The 27,601-nt window shown below is 43.2% G+C and overlaps 1 protein-coding gene across 2 annotated transcripts in view; it reads right to left on the reverse strand.

Annotated features, from left to right (window-relative positions):
- LOC122563295 (ras association domain-containing protein 8-like) overlaps positions 1-26,275 on the reverse strand; it is an 84,931-nt gene extending 58,656 nt beyond the window's left edge. For both annotated transcript variants that reach the window (XM_043716998.2, XM_043716997.2), the window contains exon 1: positions 26,007-26,275. The gene's annotated coding sequence lies outside the window, so the exon portion shown is untranslated. The remainder of the gene's footprint in view (positions 1-26,006) is intronic.
- Between the last annotated feature and the right edge of the window lie 1,326 nt (positions 26,276-27,601).

Below are 27,601 nucleotides of genomic sequence, written 5' to 3' on the forward strand. Positions count from 1 at the left end.
ACATTTTTGGATTGTGGGAGGAAACCGGAGCACCCAGAGGAAACCCATGCAGACACGGGGAGAATGTGCAAACTCCACACAGAGAGTCGCCTGAGGCGGGAATGGAACCGGGTTCTTTGGCACTGTGAGGCAGCAGTGGGGTTTTGAGTGGAGTTTTTTTTCTTAGTTGCCTAATACTTGCTGGGATTGTAATTTTGTAACTTTATATATTTCTGTTTTGTATTGTTTTATTAAACGTATCTAGGTGTTGGTGTGGGGGAGGGCACAGTGGGTAATTCACTTTTAACTCTGGTTTTATAAGACACTTGAATTTATTTCCTCCATTTTGTAATGCCTGGGCTAAGAGCAGGGCCTTAGCTGGGAGAGGTTATGGTGGGGTTATTGATAGGTAGTAGTGCCCCCTGGGAGCAAGAGGGAAAGTCTTTCAAATATGTTTTAGGAGTAGTTCTTAATTGTGTTGATTTAAATGTTTTAAAGAATTTTTGTATTTGTGAATTTTCTATGGTCTTTATTCAAGGTCTTTTGGGTGGGGTTCTTCCTCCTGGGGGGGGGGGGTCTCGGGCCTTGCCTGGATGATCATGGCTAGCCATTCATTTAGGTGGTGCACCTGGAATGTCAAGGGGAGCCATTCACCAATCAAAAGGAAAAAGATATTATCAAGTCTTAAAAAATAAAGGATTGATGTAGCTCTTTTATAGGAGACACATCTACATGATAAGGAACACTCGAAGCTACAACAGGGTAGGTTTGATCAGGCTCTCTCTTCATCTTTCAGCTCAAAAAGTAGGGGGGTAGCCATTCTTATTTGGAAAAATCTTCCTTTCCAAATGTTAAGCCAGATAAAAGATGAGTCTGGACGTTGTATATTAATCAAAGCCCTAATATATGGAGAGGAATATGGAATTTTGAATATTTATTGCCCCCAGGCACACCCCTTTTAAATTTGTAATGGAAACGTTCTTTAAGTTAATGGCTTTCAGGGTCCACCATACAATTATAGGGGGAGATTTTAACTGTATTATTGACCCGAGACGGATAGGATACCTAGGAGCACTACGGGTATATCTCTGAGATCAAGACAGCTGGTGGATCTGAATAAGGAGCTAGGACTAGTAGATTTGTGGAGGTGTCTTCATCCCCAGGGCAGAGACTTTACTTTCTACTCTAACCCACACAATGTGCCATACCAGAATCGATATGTATTTTGTCCCCTTGATCCTTTTGAATTCGATACTGTCTTGTAAAAAAGGTAATTTAACTATTTCTGATCAAGCCACAGTATATATGGAAGTCAAGACTAAGGATGATGGGAAAGGCCCCCGACATTGGCGTATGGATCCTTTCTTATTGAAGGATAGCAAATTTATAAAGTATTTTTCACAGGAATTCAAAACTTTCTGGGATATCAACTCAGGTCTGGCCAGTAACCCATCGATGATGTGGGAGACCACTAAGGCATATGCACAAGGCTTGGTCATCTCATATTCTGTGACCCGGAAAAGACAAAAGGGAGAGCAACAGCGCCTGTTCAAGGCTCGCCTCAAAAGCCCTATTGTACTAAATAGGATTAAAGTCTGGAGGATAATGTGATAAAATGAGGGTAATCTGCAAAAAACCTCCCCTTATACCCCTATAGGGGGAGCATCAGGTTTCCAGCCAGGGCTGACGGATACGCCATTTAAAATTTGGGAGTCCAGTGGTATCTCCTCCTTGGGAGACCTGTTCGATGGGGAGGTTATGATGTCCTTTGAGCATCTGCACCAGAAATTTGGACTGCCTAACAAGGATCTCTTTCGGTATTTTCAAATACGAGACTTTTTACAAAAGACGACCATATTGATAGTCAATCCTTACAAATCAGAAAGGGAAAGGAGAGTGCTATGGATGATGGGGCCACCCTCAGTCAGGTACTCTTTATCACTCACTATACAATAAGGTCTCGAAGGACATGGGACAATTATATAAAACCTGGAATCAAGAATTAGGATTTGAAATCTCTTTAGAAATGTGGGAGGACATCTGGGAAAATGCCAGAAAGATCTCTATTTGTAGCAGAACTGCGGCTACTCAATTAAAGATACTTCACAGGGCTCACATGGCACCTGAACAACTCTCAAAGTTCAAGGCAGGAGCATCCCCACTGTGTCCTGAATGTAAAATAGAAGTTGGCACTGTCACGCATGGTCTATGGACATGCCATAAGATCCGTAGATATTGGAATAGAGTAGCAAATGCCTTGACAGAGATTTTGGGTACGGAGATTAGATTGGATCCAATGTCCCTACTTTTGGGCTCTCCAAATTTTCCCCCCCTGGACGTATACGGGAGGAACTTATTTACTATCCTCTCATTTTGTGCGAGGAAAAATATTTTAGTGAATTGGGCAACTGAAGGCCCCCCAGGACTGAAGGCCCCCCAAATTGGCACAGGATAGTCATGGAATATATCCCCCTTGACCTCCTCACAAATATGGTGCACCAAAAAATGGAATTATTTTATAAAACATGGCAGCCCTTTTTGAACTACATCGACTCAGACATTTCAGCCATAATGTCCAGGGTTTTTGTTTAGCTGTGTTAATGGTTCTGGCTGGTTCGGGGACCCCGGGGAGGAAGAATCCCATGTAAATACGGGTTCTATTATAACTTGATGTAAATCTATTTTGAGCATGTATCTAATTATTTAATGACTTTGTTGCTTACTGTTAATAATGTATGATATCCTATTTTATGTTTTGGTTGTTTGTCGAATAGATTAGTAGTTAGTTGGGTTTCTTTTTCTTTTTTTAAATTTATTTAATTTTATATTGGTGTTATCATATTGTAAAGTGGAATACACTAGTTTGTATTATTTTCGTAATTTTGTAAAAAAATCTTAATTTTCTTTTTCAATAAAAATATCTTTCTAAAAAAAGTTTGCATTTACAACCAATGAGGTTATTTTTAAACACGTAGCCCCTGTTATAATGTCAGAAACATGAGAGCCAGTTTTCACTCAGCAAATTCTGACCAACAGCATTGAGATTGAGCTCCTTATCTAAGGAAAGATATTGTGGCACTGGAGGCAGTCCAGAGATGGTTCAATAGGTTGGAACCAAGCCCTCCTTCACTACCAAATCAATGCCACCCACCGACTCGAGGAAGAACGCTTCACCTTCTGCCTTGGGACCCTTCAACATCGACTTCACTAGTTTCCATATGTCCCGTCTCCCCACCTCATCCAGATCCAACTCTCCAACTTGGCACTGTCTCAACCTATCCTACCTGTCCATCTTTCTTCCCACCTATCCGCTCCGCCCTCCCTACTGACCTATCACTATAACCCCCCCCCAACCTGCATTCACTTATCATCTTGCCACCTGCCTCCCCCAGCCCATCCCCACCCCCCCATTTATCTTTCAGCCCCCTTAATCCCCACAACCCCCACCATTTTTGATGAAGGAGTTATGCCCAAAACACTGACTCTCCTGCCCCTCGGATGCTGCCTGATGTGCTGTGCCTTTCCAGCGCCACATGTTTAGTCTCCCACCAGGTAAGGAAGAGTCTGGTTTTGAGGGAGAGATTGAGCAAGTTGGGCCTGCGCTCATTGGAGTTTAGAAGAATGATGCCTTATTAAAACATACAAGATTTTTAGGGGACTTGATAGGGTGGATGTGGAGAGGTTGCTTCTCCTTGTGGGAGAGTTTAGGATCAGGGGACATAATCTCAGAATAAGGAGTCACATATTTAAGATAGAGATGAGGAGGAATTTCTTCTCTCAGATGGTAGTGAATCTGGGCAATTCTTTACCACAGAGCGCTGTTGAGGCTGGGTCACTATGCACATTCAAGGTTAAGATAGAGATTTTTCATCATTAAAGGAATCAAGGGTTATGGGGAAAAGGCAGGAAAGCAGAGTTGAGGATTATTAGATCAATCATGATTTAATTGAAAGGCACAGCAGTCTTGATGGGCTGAAAGGCCTATTTCTGATCCTATATCTCTGGTCTTATGGGGATAATGACCAGCTAATCTGATTGAGTGATGTTGGCTGAGGGATAAATCTTGGTAAACAGGGGAACATGGGAGATTTCCCTTTGTCTCCTTCAGAAGACTGCAATGTCCACACAAAAAGGTGATAGGACTTTGACTGAGTGTCTCAATGGAACGATGATATGTTCTAAAGGGTGGCACCCACTCTGTGCTGCAACGAACCTCAATTGTGTGCTCACACCTCCGGTATAGGAATGAAACCCACAACTGAGTGATTCCGCATTACTGACTAATACACATCCATCAAACATCAAAAGTACAAAATAAAAGACAAGCAAACTCCAGCTTTCTTTTTCCCAACTCTGCTCTGTGAAGAAGATATTCACAAGCAGCTACCCTTCGATAAAACTTTCCTCAGCAGCTGCCTTCAAATATGCCAATATATGTCTCTAGTTAATGTGTGTTGTACTTTTAAAAGACCTGCTCATGATAGCATGACTGTATCATAGCATGTGATTTGAAGCTATAAAGACCTCTGACTCCATCTTAGACTTGGGCCACTTGAAGCATAACATATTGTTTGTAACCAAATAACCTGAATATTAATTCTGACATTGAAGTGCCTGTGGCTGTAATATTTATACTTAGCAAGAACTGTAATAAACATCTATTCTAAGATCACGTTACCCAGAACTAGGTCTGATGTTATGGAGACAAATGGAAACATTGCCACATTAGGAACAAATACCTTGCTGAAAGCAAAGCCTGCATCTCACTGCTGACTTCAGGTTTCCCACATGAAGTGAAATAGAATCTATTTGGAAATTGGAAACTCCAACTACTCTACCTGGTACTTGGTTCTGACAGGAGATTCCCAGAAGGACAGTGGAAATGGGGCTCTGGATTAATAATCTAGCAATAACAACACTAGGCCATCACCTACCGTTAAATTACAGTCTATGGCTGTAATATTTATGCTTACCAAGAACTGTGATAAACATCTATTGAATATTCTCAGACCATGTTACCGACATCTAAGTCTTATATCATGGAGGCTAACACAAGCATGCTATGTTAGGAACAAATATCTTGTTGAAGAGAAAGCCTGCATCTCACTGCTGGACTTCAGGTTTGCATGCGCAAATTCAACTGCTGTGTCTGTCTCTAACTACACACAGTAACATAAGCATAAACGCAAATCTTTCTTACCATGGCTATCAAAAGACAAACTAGTTGTATGAAACAATTGGTTGATTCTTGGTCAATGTCCCCATCCTTTGGGAAATATCCTTAATGCATCCTGGCTGAGATCTTATAGGAGATCCTGTGCCAGGCTAGACATTTGGGAAGTCACCGACCACATTGGGAGACTCCAACGGGAATGTGCAGAGAGAATGCGAAAATCGTACATTGAACGTTTCAGCCATTACGGAACCCATTGAAGGGAGGTCCAAGCAAGTCATCCCAAACCTGAAGAGCTGCCCAAAAAGGAGAAGGACTCTGTCCTACTTGGAATCAGAGGCTTAGAGGAAATCTTATTCCGACCATGTTATTTTAGAATCTCAAATATTTGTAAGATAGTGTTGAAGAACAAAGACCTAGGAGTGTGGGGACATAATTCTTTGAAATTTGCATCACAGTTAGATTGTATGTTTAAGAAGACATTTAGCACACTTGCCTTCATTGCTCAGATCTTTGAGTACAGGAGTTGGGGCGTTATGTTGAGACCATACAGGACTTTGATGAGTCCTCTTTTGGAGTACTGTGCCCAGTCCTGGTTGCCCAGTTATAGGAAGGATATTATTAAACTGGAGGAGGATTCAGAAAAGATTTATCAGGATGCTGCTGGGAATGGATGGATTGAAACATAAAAATAGATTGAAAATACTGGACCTTTTCCATTGGAGTGTAGACGGTTGAGAGGTGTCCTTTTTGAAGTTTATAAAACCATAACGAACACAGATAAGGTGAATAACAAGGGCCTTTTCCCAAGTGTGGGGGAGTTCAAAACTAAAGGACATATTTTAAAGGTGAGAGGAGAGTGATTTAAAAAGGACACAAGAGGCAACTATTTTACCACAGAGTAGTTTGTCTGTGGAACGAACTGCCAAAGAAAATGGTGGATGCAGGTACAGTTACAGCATCTAAAGGACATTTGAATAAGTACACGAATAGGAAAAGTTGGGAGGGATATGGGCCCAACGCAGGCAAGTGAGGCTAGTTTAGTTTGGGAACATGATCAGCATGGACTGATTGGTCTGTTTCTATGCTGGACGACTGAGTCCATAAAATGAGCAATGCACACAATATTCTTAAATTGTTCGCTGGTTGATTTTTCTAGTGTCCAGGATGTCAGTAATAGCTTGTAGATCCCATGTGAAGTTATTGGTTGATGTTGAGAGATGGGGATTCTCACTCCTGACAGGATATCTAATGCATGACTGTGCTATTAGGACAGTAACCCATGGTAAATGTATCTATGTGAATATGCTTCAACAAAACACATGCTTCATTTACGTTGCCCTGACCAACAGATAATACAAAGTCTGAGGCAGAACTGCATTGAGTGATGGCGCATTCCCATGACAAACTGGCACCTTGGTTAGAATTAATTGGAGATAGATCTTAGGAGAGAGTGCTGCTCACTCCTTTAAAGGAGATTCTCTCCAGATAGGAGCAGCGTTGACTCAGTGTGCTCTGAACTCTTCCTCCTCCGCACCATGCTTCAGAGAAAGATTGTCCAGCAAACTCAAGTGTGCATTCACAACCCTGACTGACTTCACTGGACTGAATGCTTAGCATGAAAAATCTAGAAGTAGTGCTATATCCCATTGCCAACAATGGCACTGGCAGAATTCTGTGACAGGGTCTATTTCCAAGCTAAGGCTGTCACTAGAAACAATGATGTTTGCAAATAGTTATGTTAGTTCAAACCCACTCTGCTCAGCCAAGGCACTGTATCCTGATCTCTTGAGAACAGGTATTCGACTCTACAATATCAATTTGATTTATAGGGTAGGGGGGGGATGGGTCTGGGTGGGTTACTCTTCGGAGGGTCAGTGTGGACTTGTTGGGCCGAAGGGCCTGTTTCCACACTGTCGGGATTCTATGATTCCAATGTGATGATGTAACAACCGAAGGAATTTGCCTGTACCAAAAAGACTGGCAACACTATTACCTTCAGTCTCTTGTCTAACAGTTCAATGTTAATAATTCTACATTTGTTGAAGGTCAGAGCATAGTGCTCTGAGTTAGAGGTCAATCAAAAATTCCATCAGGAGATGCTCCTTTGGTCAGGTTTTGAACAGCCAAATACTCAGTTAAACACCATGCTATATAATAGTTTATATATCTTCTATACTACATCCAGTTAGTATCTACAGCATTCCTTGTAAAATTTAAACATGACTTTCATCATAATTTCCAATGGTAATATACTATTGCTAGACTAATTTACTAATTCAAAATTTACAATAGCAACTTGCATTTGTGTGGTGCCTTAGGATTCTGGGTAATCCAAGGTGGATGATGGAAAAAAGTTGTGGATGCAACAGCTGCTGCTCTTTTTTTTTTAAAAAAAGGTATTTTAGGTGTTGGAGCTGATTTCCTTGAATTCCAGGAGGAGTAACTACTGTTTCATAATCTGTTGCACTGTTTTGGAACTTTGAGGTAAAAGAGACCAAAACAACAGCACTTTAAAAAGGAGGAAGAGAAACAAAGGTAATGACCACATGGTCAGCGAAACAGAGAGAGAAAGAAACCTACACTGCTGTCTGACACAGGAGTGAATCTGCACAGTTACTGTCTCTGCTGTTTGAATTCAAGTATTTCTGGCCATTGGGATACATCAAAGAAAAACTAACAGACAGCGAAATTCACAGCTGACCTTGGAGGCGCCTGTGTGGGCGAGCTCACAGCACAGGAGCAGATAAATGTATGGTTTCTAAGTGTAACCTTGCTGTCTTTTTTTAAATAGTGAGTAGAGTGGATTCTTTTTGGTTATGTGTTTTATTGAGATCTGTCTCTTCACTATAATTTTAAGAGAGAAAACTTAGGTGCTAAGTTATCCCGGAGCAGTGTTTTTTTAGAGCAGTAAGATTGCGCTATTTTCTGGGTCTGTAGATTGTTAAGGTGCCTCTAGTAGAGTGATGTGCTCTTCCTGTTGGATGTGGGAGATTAGGGAGAGTTTCAATGCTACTGATAATTATGTCTGCAAGAAGTGTCTTTGGTTGTGAATCCTATCAGATAGCATGGATTGGTTGGAGCGGCAGTTAGAGGTAGAGGAATTTATAGGAGCTGGGGATGTGATACATGGCAGTTATGGGAAGGGAGAAAAATCACAGATTCAGTCAGATAGATGGATTACTGCCAGGAAAGGTAGGAGAGGGAGGCAGGTAGTGCAGGATATCCTGTGGCTATCCCCATCTCAAACAAATATGCTGTTTTGGAAAATGTAGGAAGTGATGGACTCTCAGGGAAATGTAGCACAAACAGCCAAGTTTCTGGTACTGGGACAGTCTCTAACGTAACGAGAGGTACATCAGGTTCCAAGCGATCAATTGTGATAAGGGAGTCTCTAGTTAGAGGCACAGACAAACGTTTGTGGCTGACAGCGAGAAATCAGAATGGTGTGTTGCCTTCTGGTGCCAGGATCAAGGATATCTTGGAGAGAATGCAGAATGTTCTCAAAGGGGAGAGTGACCTACAGCAGGTCATTATACACATTGGAACTAATGACAGAGGAAGGGAAAAGGATGAGATTCTGAAGGGAGAATATAGGAAGCTAGGCAGGTATTTAAAAAGAATGTTCTTGAGGATAGTAATATCTGGATTACTCCCGGTACCACCAGCCAGTGAAACTAATAGAATGATGGTCTCTGGTCTGAAGGTGCTCCCCCACTGACACCTCAGTCACCTGCCCTGCCTTATTTCTCAAGAGTAGGTCAAGTATTGCACCTTCTCTCGGGAGGTACATCCACATACCGAATCAAAAAATCTTCTTGTACACACTTAACAAATTCTTCTCCATCTACACACTTAATACTATGGCAGTCCCAGTGTATGTTTGGAAAGTTAAAATCCCCTATCATTACCATCCTATTATTTTTATAGATTACAGATGTGTGTCTGTACATCATACTGTACACTTTTGCTATAAATCCTGCGTCTTACAATTGTGTCCTCCACAACCACCTGATGAAGGAGCAGCGCTCAAAAAGTTAGTACTTCCAATTAAACCTGTTTGTCTATAACCTGGTGTTGTGTGATTTTTAAACTTATAGAAATTGAGGTTTTGGTTAAGAAGAAGGAAGCATATGTTAGGTATAGACCGCAGAGATCGAATGAATCCTTAAAGTATAAAGACAGTAAGTGTATACTTAAGAGGTAAATTAGGAGTACAAAAAGGGGACATGAGATATCTTTGGCAAATATAATTAAGGAGAATCCGAAGGGATTTTATAAATACATTAAGGACAAAAGGGTAACTAGGGAGAGAATAAGGCCCATCAAAGATCAATGAGGCAACCCATGTGTGGAGCTGCAGGAGATGGGGGGAGATACTAAACGAGTATTTTGCACCAGTACTTACTGTGAAAAAGGACATGGAAGATATAGAATATGGGGAAATAGATGGTGACACCTTGAAAAATGCCCATATTACAGAGCAGGAAGTGCTGGATGTCTTAAAATGCACAGAGGTGGATAAATTCCCAGGACCTGATCAGGTGTACCCTAGAACTCTGTGGGAAGATAAGGAAGTGATTGCTGGGCCCTTTAATGAGATATTTGGATCATCGATACTCAAGTGAGGTGCTGGAAGACTGGAGGTGGGCTAATGTGGTGCCACTATTTAAGAAAGGTGGTAAGAACAAGCCAGGGAACTACAGACCAGTGAGTCTGACATTGGTGGTGGGTAAGTTGTTGGCGGGAATCCTGACTGACAGGATTTCAATGTATTTGGAAAGGCAAGGACTGATTAGGGGTAGTCAACATGGCTTTGTGTGTGGGAAATCGTGTCTCACCAGCCTTGAGTTTTTTGAAGAAGTAACAAAGAGGATTGATGAAGGCATATAATGGAATTGTTGTTATTTTAGTACATTAAGGGTTACTCACTGTACAAAGTGAAGCATTCCTATTTATTGAATGAGGTAAATGTTATTCCCGGTGTGACTGTACAGAATTCTCTTTAATCAGCAGAATAAGGGTTACTCACTGAAATCAATGTATTGTCAGATGACTTTAGATGATTACAGATTACACCAGAACACTGAGGACCTGTCAGGAGGACTGAATAATTCAAAAGGTTACTTAGGTCTCTGAGAAAGGTCATTATTCATCAAGCCTGCAGCAAGACCCCTCCCCCGTTTGGGAATTGATGAACTGAAGCAGCTCTCTGCTGACACAATCTGGCTTTTCCACACTTCCAGTCCAGGAATAAAGCACAGACATCTTAGAGCTCAGTAAAAACATTGTCTTCTCTCTAATCTGACATCTACAACATGGATCCTCTTTTTAGAGATGTAGATCATTTAACAGCAAATGATTTGAAACATTTCCAAACACTGATTACATCCTTTCACAGCTTGAGCTTGCAATATCATTGAGAGATCAGCAGGAGTAGGTCACTGATCTGCTCACACTTATTCCATTAAACAATAGTTCATTTGTCCATCATTCATCCAATATCTGTCAATACCCTCTGCTCACTATAAAAAAAAATCAAACTTAATCTTGAAAATGATGGTTGACCCTCATCATTGAACATTTTTTAAAACAGTGAGTTTTAGACTGACATTATTTTGTGCATAATAATGTTTCTTGAAGTAGTGAATATACCAGATAGACAGGACGTCACACTGATGCAGTGGAATACTGAGAGTGCATCCTCAGCTATTGACTGGCTGTGTATAAAAGCTAGGGCTTAACTTGTCAACTGGGCCCACATTGTCTAACTGATAACCACCCCATGCTGCTTTCTGCGACTCTCCAATATTTGAATCCTTTCTTCATGTCCAGAGTTGCAAACAAAACCATAGAGGATTTAAATCCTTTCTTTTTCTTGCCAGCTGTCAAAAGATTAACAAAGGAAGGGCTTTGTGCTGACTGACCTTTACCTCACTAAGCTTTCTGTCTCTTTGTGCTACAAATTGTAAATCGCTGGGATTATGAGTATGAAAGAAGTGCCAGAACTGTAATACTGTGACTATCCAGAGGAGTTAAAGCTTTAAAGAGACTTTGACATCAGCTGGGAGAGGGCAGAGACTAGACCTGTCCATCATTCCAAAGTCTGAGGTAAATTTCTCCCAAACTCTCTATTACTGGTCTTACTCATGACAAAGGATTTGTCTGTTTGGTTTTATGTTCTTTTAATTGGAAAATCTGGTTGAAGACCCAAGGCCCTCAGTACAGCCCTCAAATTAATGAGGGGTAGATTTCCAGAGTTCAATTGAGTCTTTGAATTAGTAACGAGACGGAGTGAGTTCCTCAGTGTTGCCATCCCATGGAGAAATGAGTTGGAAAGGCTGTCTATACACTTGGGGTTAATTTTCAGTCTATCTTTTCACCCCTGAGGCTTCTAGCCTCATTCCTGAAGAAGGGATTTTGTCCAAAACGTCGACTTTCTTGCTCCTCAGATGCTGCCTGACCTGCTGTGCTTTTTCAGCACCGCTCTCTCAAGGTTAATTTTCAATGGCAAGGCATTGTCATAGAAAGCCCTCCAACAGAAAGGAAAATTGGGAGGTTTTCTGTAACCAACAACTAAACTGCAACATTGGTGTTATATATGAGGTCCCATCCGCTGAGAGCCCCTGGAAGAAGTAGAAGCTGAGTCAGCCTCCTGCAGAGGCCAACATCTTTGAAAACAGTGCAGTCATTTTCACATCCCTTTCCACAGACAGGATCCAAGAAATGAAACCTACTTTGTACAGATGTGCCTTTCCACAGATGTGAATTGGTTGTGAATTAACAGGAGAGTTCCCAGCAGTAGCTGTGATGCGTTCAATTGCTGGTATGGTCGTGTCTCACAAGATCTACTTCTGACAGATCAAGCTGGAGGGAGATGAACAGGGAACTGAGCAAAGCTGTCAAACTGAACTAAAGAGATTGAGACGGGGACAGTGGTTTAAAGTCAGTTCTAAGAGAATATACTGACAGAGCCCCAATACCACAATCAGTCAGACATGGCCAGTCTGGTTGAGTTTGGGGTGATATGGGGGTTCAGTGGTTAGCACTGCTGCCTCACAGCGCCAGGGACCTGGATTCGATTTCAACTTTGGATGACTGTGTGGAGTTGGCGCATTCTCCCCAGGTCTGCTCAGGTTTCCTCCCACAGTCCAAAGATGTACAGGTTAGATGGATTGGCCATGCTAAATTGCCCCTAGTGTCCAGGGATGTGTACATAGGGTGGGTTGGCTCTGGTGGATGCAGGGATAGGGGGCTGGGTGGTTCTGGGTGGGATGCTCTTTGGAGTGTCGATGGGTTGAATGGCCCGATTCCACACTGTAGGGATTCTATGACTGAACCAATAGTAACTCCCAGGATTGTAAAGTACATTGGTCAGCTCTTTAAACCCTCCATCCTCCCCAGTCACTGACAGGCTCTTCAGTCAGCATCTAAGCTGTGACCATGTGGCGCAGAGGAGATGAGAGTCATTCAGCAACGGGCATTTGGACCAGCTGAGGGCAGACCGGACTCATAAAAGTGGGCAATGTCCTCCACTTGGAGCTTTCCAGAGCAGAGGAATTTCATGGTGACCATTTATGACCACCTAGCAGTTGGAGAGAGCTTTCCAAAACCTGGGCAATTCACCTCATCTCTGTTTGTAACCGAGAACCACCAACCCCCCGCCCCGAGTCCATTACAGAGACCCCAGCTGATATTGAGCAACAGAGGATAACGTGAGGAAGATGGGACGATTAACTGTATTGCAGTCCAACTTTGCATTATATTCTGTGTTTCAAGATAGCACCAGAACATGGCAGCACTTTGCGTTTTGCACTTGAGAAAACACTTTTCACTGTATTTTTATATGCAAGTGGCAATAAATTAATCTAAAGATTTACACCATTGAGGCTAGGTGCAGGAGATGGGCTCAGGATTACAGTCACATTACCAATCCACTGGCTGTGTTCATGTTGGGGAGACAGCGTGAGATCCAACGTTTCCGCTATCAATCATTATTCTGTTTTGCTGCAATGTTGGCAATATCAGTTCTTATATATATTTTGCAATTATTCATTCTCGATATCACTGTTTGGGCCAGAATTTATTTCCTATCCCTTGTTGCCCTTGAGAAGGTGTTGATGAGCTGCCTTCTTGAACTGCTGCAGTCCTTGGCATGCAGTTAGACCCATGAAACTTTCAGGGATGGAATTCCAGGATTTTGACACAGCGACACTGAAGGACTGAACATATATTTTCAATTCAGGATGGTGAGTGGCTTAGAGGTGAACTTGCAAGTGGTGGTGCTCCCATGTATCTGGTGCCCTTGTCCTTCTAGATGGAAGTGTTCATGGGTTTGTCAAAGGATCTTTGGCAAATTTCAGCAGTTCAGCTTGTAGATAGTAGACACTGATGCTCAGTAGCATCAGTGGAGGGAGTGGATGTTTATGGATGTGGTGTCAATCAAGTGGGCCGCTTTGTCCGGGATGGTGTCAAGCCTCGAGTGTTGTTGGAGCTGCACTTATCCAGGTAAGTGGGGAGTATTCCATCACATTCCTGACTTTAGCCTTTTAGAAGGTGGATAGGCTTTTGGGAGTCAGGAGGTTAATTACTCACTGGATTATTCCCAGCCTCTGATCTGCTCATGTGGCCATTGTACTGTGTGGCTTGTCCAGTGTTGTTTCTGGTCAGTAGTAATGCCCAGGATGTTGACGTTGGCTTTACCAACAATGAATCCCCATTGAGTGTCAACAGCGTGACAGTTAGCTTGTCCTTTGGTGGAGGGGATATTGCCTGGAACTTGTGTGATATGAATGCTACTTGCAACTTGTTAACCCAAACCTGGCAATGACCCAATTGGAGCCACATTGGACATGGACAGTTTTAGTGTCTGAGGAGACATGAATGCAGTCGCTAAACATTGTTCGCCGATGATTGCACATTCCCACTTCTGATCTTATGACAGATGGAAGGTCATTGATGAAGTAGCTGAAAATGGTTGGGCCTTGGACACTGCCCTGAGGAACTCCTGCAGGTATGTCCTGGAGCTGAGATGACTGACCTTCATGACCACAACCATCTTCCTATATGCCAGATATTAGTCAAACCAGCGGATATGTTTTTCCTCCATTTGTCCTTGACGCCACAGCTCAGTCAAACACAGCCTTGCTGTCAAGTGCTGTCACTCTCACCTTGCCTCTTGGAATTCAACTCTTTTGTCCATGGTTGAACCCAGGCCATAGTGAGGTTAGAAGCTGAGGGATCCTGGCAAATCCAAAACTGGCATCAGTGAGCATGAGTGGGCATCCGGGAGTGAAATTAATTATCTGTTATGCTGGGAACCTCTGGAGGAGGCTGTGATAAATCTTCCACTTGGAAATTTTATCTGAAGATTGCTGCAAATGCATCAGCCTTATCTTTTGCACTGATATGCCTGGGCTGTTCCATCATTGAGGATGTTATATTTGTGGAGCCTCCTCCTTCAAAGAGTTGTTTAATTAGCCAACACCATTCACAACTGGAAACTGGTAGGACTACAGATCTTGGATCTGATCCGTTGGGTGTGGAATCGCTTAGCTCCAGGGCTGTTTATGCAGTTTGGCACGCAAGCAGTTCTATGCTGTAGCTTCAACAGGTTGACATCTCATTTTTACATCTGGGTGCTACTCCTGTCATGCCCTCCTGCACTCTTCATAGAACTAGGGGTGGGGAAATTCCATAGAACTAGGGGTGGGGAAATTCCATAAGACCAGAAGACCATGAGACATAGGAGCAGAAGTTAGGCCATTCAGCCCATCAAGTCTGCTCTGCCAATTCAATCATGTCTTATAAGTTTCTCATCCCCATTCTCCTGCCTTCTCCTCATAACCCTTGACAATCAAGAACCTATCTATCTCAGTCTTTAATACACTCAATGAGTTGGCCTCCATGGCCTTCTGTGACAGTGAATTCCATTGATTCACCACTCTCTGGCTGAAGAAGTTTCTCCTTATCTCCAGCCATGAAATTGCAGATTGTGTGGAGTGCTACTAATGGTCCAAAGTGCCTATGGGTGATCAGACTTGAATCTCTAGATCTGTTTTAAGTTTGTCCCTTTTAGCACAGAGATAGTGCCAAGCAACACAATGTATTGCTTATATGAGTGTGGGACTTTGTCTCGACAAGGACTATGCTGTGTTCACTAATATTGATCCTGCCATGGACACATGTACATGCAGCAGACAGGTTGGAGTGGATGAGGTCAAACATGTTTCCCCCTCTTACTGGTTCCCTAGCCACCTGCCACAGACTCAGCTATGTTCTTTAAGACTCAGACAATGTAGCGTTGCTGAGTTACTGTTGGTGCTGAACATTGAAGTTCCCCACCCAGTGTACATTCTGTGCCCTTCCCACCTTCAGAGCTTCCTCCAAACTGCATTCAACATGAAGGGGTTCAGCCAAGGAGCCTTCCTGCTGATGAGATTTCCTGGGGGTCTAGAGTCAATATTGAAGTCTCCCAGGGCAGCCTCCCTCTTGACTGTACACCACTGCGCTGCAGCTTCTAATGGATCTGTCCTGCTCCTACTGCCTTTCATCAGGAATGATGAAAAGATTTATAGCCAATTATGAACGCACTTTCCACAGCCAACAGATGGAATGTGAGCCTCAGACTTGAAGGCCACTTGAGATACAACCACTGCGTCACAAGACCTCTTTATTACCTCAGGCCTCATTTATTGCTATGCTTCCAATCTAGCCTTTGATCCTCCAATCTTTATACACATGCGTTTTACTAAAACTCCGCTGTCTGAATTCTAACTCGCACAAAGTCCACATACTCACTGACCTACATTGGACACCTGGTTCAGTAAGTTCTCAATTTTAAACCTCTGTGTTGGTCTCATCTCTGTAACCTCCAGCCCTCATACCCTCCAAACTGCTCCTTCAATTCTAGACTCTCGGAACGTCCCCGATTTTACTTGTGACACCTTCAGCAGCTGGCCGTTCGGCTGCCGAGACTCTGAGCTATGGAATACTCTATCTAAAACTAGACTCCTCTCTTTTCGCTCCAAGAAGAAGGTCCTTAAATCCTACCTCATTAACAAAGCACTTGGATTTTTCTAGAGATGAGCTATGCAAAGACTGCATGGGAAGGTTTATGCTCCTCCTGCTTTTGGCCAAGGGTGAGTGGAGCAGCCTCTGGTGGTAGCAATGCCAGGATGAGCTGGGCATAGCTCCACCGCAGCCCAGGGTCTCCAGTCAAGCAAAGAGCAGGTCCTGGCCTGACTTAACCTGCCCAGACTCTCAGGCTAGGCTGAGGCTCTCCGTCTGCAGCTAGGCCTGAAGGAGGAGAAAGGTGGTCTCGGCCTGGTGTGGCTGTCTCCCGGTGTGGCCATCTGCTGGCGTGGCCACCTCCCGGTGTGGCCGTCTCCTGGCGTGGCCACCTCCTGTAAGACACAGAATTTATAGCAAGCGTTTACAGTGTGATGCAACTGAAATTATATATTGAAAATAGATTGTGTGTAAAGTCTCTCATCTTTTAGAATGACCATGTTGGTTTCAGTTCTTTCTAATGTAAATCCCAGAACTTTTTTTGAAGAAGTTACATTCAAGTGAACTTTAACAACAGGTGCCATGTTGGCCCAGATGATGTATTGAAGGTGTGAGGTGCCCTGTGTGAGGTTGTCAGTGCCCCAATGTTCAGACTGATTCTATTTCTTAAAAAAGGGATTTACAGAATCTTACATGGATTCATGCAGTTTCTAAGCAAAATAAAACACAATTCTGCAAAATCACCCCACAAACATGTGTGTGCGTGCAGGTGGGTGTGTGTGGGGGGATATGAATGTCTGTGAGAGAATGCATGTATGAGTATGAGTGTGAGTGTAAAGGGGTATAAGTCTATGAGAGGGTGAATGTGTGAATGTGGGAGTGTATGTGTAAGCATATGAGGAAGAGTTTGTGAATGAGAGAGAGTCTGTAGGAGTGTGTGTGATTAGTGCAATGGGGTCACCTGTAGTGTGACATGAACCCAAGGTCCTGATTGAGGCCATTCCCATGGGTACCGAACTTGGCTATCAGCCTCTGCTCGGCCACTTTGCATTGCTGCCTATCCCAAAGTCTGCTTTGGAGGGCAGTCACCCGAAGGTCCAGGGTCGAATGTCCTGGAACGCTGAAGTGTTTTCCAATTGCGAGAGAACATTCCTGTCTGTTGATTGTTGTGCAGCGTCCATTCATCTGTTGCTGTAGCCTCTGCTTGGTCTCATCAATGTACCATGCCTCAGCGTTTGAGATAGACAACATTGGCTGAGTCACACAAGTACCTGCCACATACATGGTGGGTGGTGTCCCCACATGTACTGGTGGTATCCATGTCGACACTCTGACAAATCTTGCAGCGTCTGCCATGACAGGGTTGTATGGAGTTGTCCTGAAAGCCGGGCAGTTTACTGCAAACAATTATCTGTTTGAGGTTTGGTGGTTGTTTAATGGATTTACATATGAAAAAACTGAAACCAACATGGTCATTGTAAAAGATGAGAGACTTAACAAACAATCCAGGTCTTTTTCGATATATAATTTCAGTTGCATCACACTATAACCTTTGCTATAAATTCTGTGTCTTACAATCTTATTCTCCACAACCACCTGATGAAGGAGCAGCTCTACGAAAGCTAGTGTTTCCAAATAAACCTGTTGGACTATAACCTGGTGTTGTGTGATTTTTAACTTTGAACTGGGACAGAGAGGGTGAGGAGTACCATCCTGAATGGGGCCGAGGGAATCTGGAATATCAGCATGGGCTGGGGTCGATGACCCTTGAGCTGCACATGTCCCTTGAGTGGGCAGCACGGTGGCACAGTGGTTAGCACTGCTGCCTCACAGCGCCAGAGACCCGGGTTCAACTCCCGCCTCAGGCGACTCTCTGTGTGGAGTTTGCACATTCTCCCCGTGCCTGTGTGGGTTTCCTCCGGGTGCTCCGGTTTCCTCCCACAATCCAAAGATGTGCAGGTTAGGTGAATTGGCCATGCTAAATTGCCCGTAGTGTTAGGTGAAGGGATAAATGTAGGAGAATGGGTCTGGGTGGTATACGCTTCGGCGGGTCGGTGTGGACTTGTTGGGCCGAAGGGCCTGTTTCCACACTGTAAGTAATCTAATCTATAATCCATGGCACTGGACCAATGGGGCTTACAGCATGATGTGAAATGTGAAGGGAAAACAATAATGGAGCAGTAGAGATGTCCCACAGTAGTTCTCCTTGAGTTGGTATTTTCAGGAGAGGATCTGCACTCCAGTATGATTCAGTATGTTAGGGGTTGACTGGTTGCGGGTCAGTGTGTCCAGGTGTATCAGCACTGAAAATGCAGCTCAGGCTCAAAGCACAGTGGATGTACATAGTGAAGCAGCTACTTAATACATCACACCGTTGTATAGAATGCAATTGTTTACAGCATGAAGCATAATATTGCTAGCCAAAACTCACTGCAAACTGAAACAGCATTTAGCTAAATGTCCTGAGCTTGCAGTTCAGTGCTCTCTGAATAGCCTCTCTAAAACAGGGGCAGGTCCTTTGGAACTATCTGCTAAACACATCAATTAAAAGCTTATTTGTGCATTGATGTTGTTTTTTCTTTCTCCCCTCAGTTCTATGTGTGATGCGCAGCCCTATTCCAGTGAGAATGAGATTGTTCTGTCTGACTGTGCTGTCTGAGGAAGTGCCTGAGACAGAGATTATACAGCCCTCTGCAGAGCTAATGGTTGTTTATTTTAAAACTGGCTGCTACTTTGGACTTCTGTCTTCATTCAAAACTTTCAAATTGCGCTGATGATTCTGACAGATCTTTGGTAAGAGCCCATATAAAATCAATCACAGTCCAGCTGACAGCAAGCTGCTGGTCACCTGAGTTCTCCCCATTTTCACGATAGATTCTGAGTGGTGCTGCCTCTCCAATTGTTTAACAAAGTCTCGAGGAACAGAAGTGGTTCTCTAATGTAATTGGGCTATTGAAGAGGCAGGGTGTGTGCAGCTGCCTTGCAGATAGTGTAGAAACCAAAAGGTGCAGATGGTATTGTCTGTAGACAAATGGGAACCTGCTGCTTGTAACGATAATATAAAGAGCTGAACAAATGAACAGAATGACATTGGAATGCCACATGGGCATGAATTAGCTTTGAATTGAATTAGAGTCGAAGACTGTGGTGCTGGAAAAGCACAGCCGGTCAGGCAGCATCCGAGGAGCAGGAGAGGCAATGTTTCGAGCATAAGCTCTTCATCAGGAATTGAATTAGCTTTATTGTCACAAGTACTCAAATGAACACAGTGAAACGTTTACCCTTATGGCGCCATCTTGAGTAAAAGGACTGATTCCTGAAGAAGGGCTTATGCCCGAAACATCGATTCTCCTGCACCTTGGATGCTGCCTGACCTGCTGCGCTTTTCCAGCAACACTTTCAGCTCTGATCTCCAGCATCTGCAGCCCTCACTTTCTCCTCCTAGTACAGATACTTCGGTACAAGTTCTTAGGGCCATCAACCTAAGAAATTCCACTCCCCCTGGAATTTCCACGCCACCGTCCTCATTTGAGGGGTTGATTCCTGCTGGGATCCTGTTTCCCTTGTCAGTTTATTTTTGCTGCTTTGCTCATCTGCAGTACATCTCTGAATAGCCACGTTTCCTGCTGGCTTGCACTAACAGCTCTACCACCATCACACCTCCACCCCGTACACTGACAGTTCCCATACCCCTGAATTCCCTCCCCCCACCCACTGCCCTCCTGTCAGTCCCAGCAGCATTCCTCCCCTCCCCCACCCTTGTTCAGATGCCAAAGTGCTCCTTAATTTTAGGATCTAAGTGTTGGTGACATTGGGCTTCTCAAAAGAGAATCATCAAAAAATGTTACCTTCAAACACTTTACAGTCAGTGAAATTCAAATGCATTGTAGTGGCTGTTGTAATGTAAGATTCACAAAAGCAGATCACGGAGTACTGATAGAATGAGGAAAGCCATTTGTCTCGCCTCAGTTGAGCCATTCAGAAAGACCTTAATGTCTTCCCATTAATCCACTAATTGTCTTTCAAACGATTCCGGATATTTTGCCTCCATTATTCTATCCTAAGTGTCTCCATGCATTGATCACTCTCAGACTGAAGAACTTCCTGATATCAGATGTAAAAGTGTAACTTAGTACTTTGAATTCATGTCTGTCCCAATTCCATATTAAACTACAATAGTATTCTGGATAATCTAGTCCCATATTATTTTACTACATTTATGTTTCGTCACCAAGACATTCAACAGTGTCTGCTTATTCTCACCTTTCTCCTCCCTGTTAATTCAATGGGGACCTAACTAGTGAAGAGCTCAGGAATGGAGTCCTACAGCACCAACACAACGTCACTTAGTTTTGCTAACCAGAACTAGTTAATTAACAAGGCTAAAAAATCAGATTTCCAGCACCTGGAGTTCTTCCAGTTTTTATTAAGCTAAAAAAGGAGTTAGATGGCACCTATAACCACAAGCAGCAGATCTGCAATGGTCATTAAAAGGAAACCTGCAAGATAATTAACAACTATTTACAGGAACAATAAGCACAGGAGTTAACAAGGGCTGAAGAACTCAATTGCACCAGTAAAAATAAAAACCAAAAAATTGCGGATGCTGTAAATCAGAAACAAAGCAGAAGTTGCTGGAAAAGCTCAGCAGGTCTGGCAGCATCTGTGAAGAGAAATCCAAGTTAATGTTTCGGGTCTGGTAAGCTTTCCTCAGAGGAAGGTTCTGAGGAAGGGTCACTGGACCCAAAATGTTAACTCTTATCGCAATCGCCCCAGTTACAGCTTATTGTAAAATAATGATTTTCATGTCTTTAGCATAGACAATTATTAATGCATTTGTGGTCTGTTATTCTGTTAGATCATTGACCTGAGTTAGCAATCGAAATCCCAAAAGTGATGAAGACAGAGTCTTAGAGATTTACAGCATGGAAATAGACCCCTCGGTCCAACCCGTCCATGCCAACCAGATATCCCAACCCAATTTGTCCCACCTGCCAGCACCTGGCCCATATCCCTCCAAACCCTTCCTATTCATATAGCCATCCAAATGCCTCTTAAATGTTGCAATTGTACCAGCCTCCACCACATCCTCTGGCAGCTCATTCCATACACATACCACCCTCTGCGTGAAAAAGTTGCCCCTTAGGTCTCTAACCTTCACTGTAAAACTGTCTATGAGATCAACGTTGACCAGGGATCAGATCTGGGCACTTTCCAAGGTTCCACAAGCTCAGCCACTGGCTCATGGGTCATAGAGTCATTTAGCACAGAAACAGACCCTTCAGTCCAACTATTCCATGCCAATCAAGTTTCACAAACTAAAAACTAATCTCATTTGCCTGGGTTTGGCCCATATCCTTCTAGACCTTTCCTATTCATGCATCAGTCCAAATGTCTTTTAAATGTTGTAACTGTACTCTCCACTTCCTTTGGCAGATTAGATAAAGTTGATGTTGTTCAATAGAGCCCAGATTGTCTGCCAGTTTGACAATTGCTGATAGCTTCTAAGTGTCTTCCTGAATGTTGGCAGCACACTGGGTTGCAAAATCTGATGCTTAACATCAAGGACATTTCACACAAAGAACAATTGTAGATCATTTCATTATGAGAAACAATGGTGTGTATTTGATAAATTATTTCATGCCTGTTTTTCACTACAGTGAAATCATTTCATATTTATACTAATATCTGTGGGATATAGCTCACATTATAGTATATACAAGGTCAGTCAACACCATGCTACCCCAAATGAAGGAACTTCATTCAATAGAGCCCAGATTGTCTATTATTAATGCAGGTCCAGTCACTAATAATATTAAAAGGAGTCTGACATTTATTATAATATTTACAAACCCTATCTTTCCCAGCAATATACAGAGGTGCTACTATTGACTATAATATTGTGGAGGATCTGTCCTTCCACTATAATGTATACAGACTGTCACTTACTGTGATATATACAGGACCTGTTTTCCTGTAATGTAGCAAGTCAGATTATTCACTGCAATATCTATTGGGTATGTTACTCCTTATTACATATACAACATCTAGCATTCACCAGAGTATGTGCAGATCCTGTCACTCAGTATAATATGATCGAGAGTCTGTCATCTTTATTTATACAAGGCCTGTTATTTCCTGCAAATAAAGCCTGGGATCTCTCAAGTGTAACATCTGTGAGAACCTGCTCTGTTGTGTAACTTGGTTGATTTTTGCCAGTTTGATGTCAATTTGCAATGCTGCGGTTGGAGAGAGCAGCAGGAGCTGGACAGAGTTGGCATGTGAACAGGCAGTCATTCCAGCCATCATTCTGGATGCCCTGTGACCTACATTATTGGGTATAATACACACAAAGGCTAATTACTTGGGCACTCAGTGCCAGTGCTGACCTTGGCTCTCCCGCAGCACGGGTCAGGAAATAGCAGGCACGCAGCTGACAGCTTTTCACCCACGGTGGATGGAGAACAGTTTGCAGAGCAGCCACATGTATAAGCAATGGGAGGGGTTGAGGGGAGGTTGGTGGTGCAGGCTGCCCACCAGAACTGTGCAGTCAGAAAGTCAACCCATAAATGTGAAGGGACCGCTCAACATGGCATAGAGTCATAGAGATGTACAGCACAGCAACAGACCCTTCGCTCCAACCTGTCCATGCCGACTAGATATCTCAACCCAATCTACTCCCACCTGCCAACACCTGGCCCATATCCCTCCAAACCCTTCCTATTCATATACCCATCCAAATGCCTCTTAAATGTTGCAATTGTACCAGCCTCCACCACTTCCCCTGGCAGCTCATTCCATACACGTACCACCCTATGCGTGAAAAAGTTGCCCCTTAGGTCTCTTTTATATCTTTCCCCTCTCATCCTAAACCTATGCCCTCTAGTTCTGGACTCTCCCCACCCCAGGGAAAAGACTTTGTCTATTTATCTTATCCATGCTCCTCCTGATTTTATAAGCCTGTATAAGGTCACCCCTCAGCCTCTGACACTCCAGGGAAAACAGCTGTAGCCTATTCAATCTCTCCCTATAGCTCAATGCACCAGAGGAATAAGTTCCCCTCTGGTCATGCTTGGCCATACCTCAGTGCCCTAACAGATATTGCTCAAGTGACAGAATTTTACTTGGAAGAGTATAAAAGGCTGACTGCAGCAACTTTTACCCTAACTTTGGTGGAAACCCCTCTCTAACAGCATTGTGGTTGTACCTACACTGCATGGACTGCAATGAGAGATGGGCAGTAGATGCTGCTCTGGGCAACAATGCCCATGTTAAAGCTGACAGGACGCTAGCCTTGATTGTGCTCTGCCTTTATTAAGCATGTCGCAGAATAGCTGCCTGCGTCATGGCAGGGGTCACTTGACTAATGTCAAGCCAGGAAACACATTAGTACATTTTCCATCCAAATAGCCCACATCCTGTGAAAAACAAAACTTTAAAACAACTTTGGTGGAAACCCTGGCCAATTTTGAACATTAGTGTGTTTTTTCTAGAGTGCACAAGAGTTGAAAAAATATTGACCTACCCCACACTAGTGTTATCCAAAGTGTCAATGAGCAGACCCTACCTTCGGCTCCCATGTTATCTGCACTTGTCTCTTACTGAAGATACAACATGACATTAGCCAAACCACAATTCCCCACCCAACCCACTGCACAATAAATATCCCCAGTCTGTATCTATTCAGATCTCTTTTGGATCCATTTCAATCCCCTGACAAACAACCCCTGGTGCAAAATACCTCTTATTTTCTTTTGTCAGAGCATTGTGCAGCTGTTATAGTTTAATCAGATGTACTATTGAATTTCAGCCTATCGAAATTCAATGCCAATTTGCAAACCTCATGAAAACTTGAGCCTGTAATCTAGGCTGAAATGACCAGTCCCATACCGAAGGAATGCAGCACTGCCGGTGGTCCCCTTTTTCAAGTTAGAGAGCTCTCTCAGCTGAACATAAAAGAACCCAAGGTAGCATTTGGAAGAAGGAGGAGGAGGAAAATTCTCCACAATATCCTGACCAATTTTATCCCTCGGCCACTATTACTGAAGCAGATTATTGGTCATTGTTTGTGGCAGTTTGCTGTGCAATTTATACTTCCTACGTTTGAAAGTGGCTACACTTCAAAAGTACACAATTGGCTCTGAATGACTTTGGAGCTGTAAATGTACAAGGCGCTAAGTAAATGCACATTTGCTGTCTTTGTTTATGGTCCCTTCTGAGATCACCCTCTCCTTTGTTCTTCACTGTTCCCAAGATCCATTTAATGATCATTAGAATTAAGAAAGTCAGGCTGCGATTCCATATGACTCAAGCGGTATCACACGGTCAGATTTGAACCTGAGTATTTTTACCTTGGTCTATTTTGGTACCACAGGTATGGATGGGATTTTTCAGATGGAGGTGTTTCCTGCTCCACCCTTCAGAGAGTTGGCCAAGTATGTAACCCCATCAATACGAGTTACCTCACAGCCATTTAAAACCCAATGGGGTTTGAACTGTCTCAGGATGAGCTGGCTGCCCTTAAGTGAGGAGGAAATCACACCTGACAGATTTGCTGGTCAACCTCTCTATCGTCTCCACAGTGCCAGGTTTGAGCAGTGGACACTGCTGGGACTCCAGGCACACCCAGAATTTCATATACTGAAGCAAAGTCTGAGGTAATGGCAGGCCTTGGCAGACAAGCTCCAGGGTGAAGCATCAAAGGGCCAGGATATAAAGGGCAGCGGAGGAGGGTTAAAAGGGGGAGGAAGGGCATGTTCTTGATGGTTGAAGTTGCTTCCAATGGACACTGGGGACTTCAAAAGTAAATATACCACCCTTTGTTCAATGCCAGCCTACCCTACCAAGTTGCTCTTTTGAGAATGGCCTCTGCTTGCCACTGATCAATGAGTAGACAGGTGAGATAAGGAATTTGAGTGGCCATTAATTGGTCACTTAAGGGCCTCAATAGGCTTCAGGGTGAGTGAGCCTTCCAAAGTTTTCAACATCCCTATAGAACGTGAGACGGCTCAGGGACTGGTAGGCCAAGCCATAAGCCCCCTGCTTTCAAATACTTGGCAAAGGCACGTGAAATCTCATGCCAAGTCACCATCATGGTCAACCTCACTGACTGTGTTTACTAGCTCCTGAACAGCAGCCCTGGTCAATCTGAATACTTCCAGAAACAGGAAGTCGCCCACTACTGCAAGACCAAGGTAAGAGGGATTGTTCACTTCCAGCCCAGACAAACAGCAGGCGGTCCATATCTACACCCACTGCAGAAGTATGTTTGCCTTCTCTGATCCAATTATATATTTGCTGGGAACAAAAACAAGGAACTCTCTCCCGTTTACACCAATCACCAGCAGATATCTAACCTCTTCCCCCCCAAGGCTTCACCAGCCCAAATAATGTGGCGCCAATTATTTTTCCTTTGGGTACATCATTGACCTCCGTTGACCTTTGCTTCCCTAAGACATAACATGGATAAAGATTGTGTCCCATTGCTGCACAATTAATCAATCAGGATGGGATCACACTGTATCCCATTGTTTTCCAATCAATCCACACAGAATTCAGACTGTTGCACCATTTCCCAAAAACACAGCATGTGCTTCAGACTATCACATAGTTGTATGCTGCTGAGGATTTTATACCAGTGATCAGTATTATTCTAACTGTGCCTTCTCAACCACGCTAAACATTTCATAAGAAAACTAGATATCAAACATGATAAAGCCATTGATATGTTGATGACATTTTTAACAGTAATAGGAATACTAACTGTAAAATCCTGCTCAATTTGCATTCCTATATATCACTTACTGTGGCGAGTAGGCTTTATAGGGATTTCCTCTGTACTTACCAGAGTGTTGTGGATCCCAAAAAAGGTTTCTTCCACAATGTCACACAATCCAGCCAGTGCACAGAATAGAAAGGGCTGGCCTTTGGCTGGGACTCTCTCTCTCTGTCTATCTCACTGCAGGTGTTTCCGACTGTTCCACACCACTTACTGCCAGGAATCTTCAATGCAGCAGTGAGAATCCCAGGACCCAGCCATGACTGATGACAGGCACCAGCCTCCTTAGTCACTAAGAACCTGTGCTTTTGGCTCAGCTTTGTCTGTACTGTGGAGCAAGGTGGCTCCTCAGGAGCTGATAGTCAAAAGAGAACTATCTGAACTGATTGACTGTTGTGCCTGGGGCTGGGGCAGGGGAGGTTTGTTGGCTTTCAGCCAGATGCACGCACTCAATCCAGTGACAGTCATGGGTTGGCCCACAAGAGTAATTAACAGGAATTACTGATTGAGAGAGCTCCCTACTGCAGCCTAAACAGAAATAAATGGCCTTAACCCATTAAACAATCTGACAGTGCTTTATCAGTAAAATGAGGAGGCTGTATTGTACACAGTCATTAACTGTTTCTGCTCTGCTCCTTTCTGGCACACAGCAACTGCAGGGAGATTAAGTATCACCTTTTAAATAATAATAAAAACACATTAATCACTTAGTTCATTGTAGGGGTATGAGTTTGCTTTTTCAGCTGTGACTCAGTGGGTATAACTCCAGCATTTGAGTCAGAATGTTGTAGGTTCATGTCCCAGATAATGAACCATAAAATCCAAGTTAACTTTGCAGTACTGAGGGAACGCTGCCTTGTGGAATAAACTCTTCTCAAATGAGACATTAAAACAAAAGTACCACCTCCCTTTTCCAGTAGATGTAAAAGATCTTATTGCATGTTTGAAGAAGTCATAGGAAGGAAATTATTAAACTGGAGAGAGTTCGGAAAAGATTTACCAGAATGTTGCTGGGAATGAAGGGTTTGAGCTATAAAAATAGTCTGGAAAGACGAGGCCTTTTTTCACTGGAGCGCGGGAGGTTGAGGGGTGACCTTACTGAGGTTTATAAAATCATGAGGGACATAGATAAAATGAATGACAAGGGCCTTTTCCCAAGGGTAGGGGAATTCAAAACTAGGGGCCATATTTTTAAGGTGAAAGTATAAAGATTTAAAAGAGTCACAAGAAGCAACATTTTTACCCAGACAGTGGTTCAGGTGTGGAATAAACGGCCAGAAGAAGTGACAGATGCAGGTACAGTTACAACATTTAAAAGACATTTGGATAAGGACATAAATGAAAAGTTTTGGAAGGATATGAGACAAATGCAAGCAGGTGGGACTAGTTTAGTTTGGGAACATGGTCAGCATGGACTGATGGGTCTGTTTCTGTGCTGAATGACTCTATGACTCTACATGTACTCCTCAACTAAGATAATTAAACCTGATTATCTGAGCATTATCTTATTGCTGTTGGCGGGAGCTTGCTATACACAAATTGGTTGCTATATTCCCGACATTAAAACAGCAGCTGCATTTCAAAGGTGATTATATGAGCTGCAAATACTCCTTTTAGGTGACACATGAACACATATGAACAAAGAGACACTTTACATTGTT

The sequence above is a fragment of the Chiloscyllium plagiosum genome, unplaced genomic scaffold (genome assembly GCF_037043375.1).
Source record: "Chiloscyllium plagiosum isolate Xiang-an unplaced genomic scaffold, Cpla_swu_hap1 HiC_scaffold_26, whole genome shotgun sequence".
Taxonomy (NCBI): domain Eukaryota; kingdom Metazoa; phylum Chordata; class Chondrichthyes; order Orectolobiformes; family Hemiscylliidae; genus Chiloscyllium; species Chiloscyllium plagiosum.